We start from the raw sequence: 1,942 nt of genomic DNA on the forward strand, positions 1-1,942 counted from the left end.
TGTGCAAACACGGCATTGTCATGTATACGGCACATGCGCGCGATCGAAAGAGAAAATCGAGCACGCAGTTTTGTATCGGTAAGTTATTTGGAGCGTGAAAATTTTATCGATTTTTCAGACTTTCTGCTTCAGAGGAATATCATACTCAAATCTTTCTCGCGTGCATATACCACCACACTGTCACATTTTCGTAAATTCTTCACTCATTTATAGTAAAAATTGAACAAAAAAATTAATAAAAATATATAAGTGATATTTTAAAGCGTTTTATCGAGTGTGAATGCGAAAATAGAAACGTGTTTTAATACCGTATAATTGAAGAACTTTCAACAGGACAATTTTTTTCGGAATAGCGATCCCTCCCCTGGATAAATATGCCCTCACCTGTGCAGTATAGAGGGTATCAGTGCACGTGCGAAAATTAAACAGAGACTGCGTCACGATCACCTCAAATAAAAAATCCCGATGAAACTGTGGGATGAATCGGGATATTCCGGAGATTTTTCAACTTTTGAGCCTAAATTTTCAATACTTGAGCAAAACTCGTTAGGAGCTCTTTCTCTCAATTATTCGCCAATAAAATTTACTCGAGGCGTAATTAAACGAAGCGTTTTTTTCCTCCGTTTCCACACCTGGCGAGCAATCTTTTTTTTCCGGGGCACGAAAAAAAAAAAAAAAATAGTAAACAAAAACAAAAAAAAAACAATAAAACACCAAACGATGCGGAGAGAATTTCTCGACGATTATCTCAGCCGCGATACGTCGAGTAAATAATCGCAGAACGAAACAACTGAACGCGTTGCAGCAACAAAAACACGTAACCGCACGCGCATTATACACATAAACGCAACGCTTTCTGCTTTTTGCACAGAGGCTTTGTGCAGCCGAGGCCCCGCGCGGGTTAAAAGTGAGATTCCTGCGCTCAAAGAGAGCGAAAGTTTTGAAAGAAACCAGGGAGGATGGCAAAAAAAATTGGTCGTTACCTCTTGGGTACAGTGTAGGGTAATGGGCTTGTTTCGTTTGTATACGTATATATTGTACACGTAGAGCTAAATAAGGAAGAAACAGAGTAGAGCAAATGTAACGTTGCGTTATAATTGGCGTTTTAACGGTTAGAAAAAATAATTTTTTTTTCCCATCACCCTTCGATTGAGGATTTTTTTTTTTCTTGTACTAGTTGGGATGTACCAGGTTTCCTGAAAAAATTAATAGGACACAACTTTTTTTCAAGATTTTATATATACGTTGTTTGAAAAACTTGCCGATTTTTACCGATTCAGTAAATTTTTATAATTATAATTTCCAATGTCGCATTTCCACTATTTTTTATCCACATTAAAGAAATAATTTCTTCTTTCACACTAATAAATACAAGAATCAAGCCAATCTACTCACTGTAGAAAAATTTGAGGATAATACATTTAGAATATTTCGAGGTCTATAAAAATAATCTCGTGAAATAAGATTATGGCTTCTTACTTAAAGAAAATATTTATTTCAAACAAAAATATTTTTAGTGTAAAACTAAAATACCACCTTACTAAGAAATTTTTTTTTCTCAGTGTAAAAACTATTTTTCCACTCGATTTTCACGGCCAGATTTGCGATCATTCACCATAATTATATGATAGTCCTTACAATTAAAAAAAAAAATAATAATAATGTTCCATAGTTCGATATTTCCCGTGTTTAACCCTCAAAAGACCCCATGAAAAAGTCAGCAAAGAATTGAAAGGGTAAATTTTCGTGTCGCTAAAACGCCGATTCTCCGTAGACTCCCTCGAGTACTCCATTAGGTAGATTACCACGTCACCCCGTGCAGACGGGCAAGTAACAAAAAAATGAACCAATGTACCTCCATACCATCGAACGAATGCGCGTCCACTTGGACGCTTAACTGTAATGTATTACTGATGTCTGTGTTGTGCAGCGCCTGTCGCAG

Source organism: Copidosoma floridanum, unplaced genomic scaffold, assembly GCF_036245765.1.
Source record: "Copidosoma floridanum isolate Cflo_tuat_1 unplaced genomic scaffold, Cflo_Japanese_pri ptg000013l, whole genome shotgun sequence".
In the NCBI taxonomy this organism is placed as follows: domain Eukaryota; kingdom Metazoa; phylum Arthropoda; class Insecta; order Hymenoptera; family Encyrtidae; genus Copidosoma; species Copidosoma floridanum.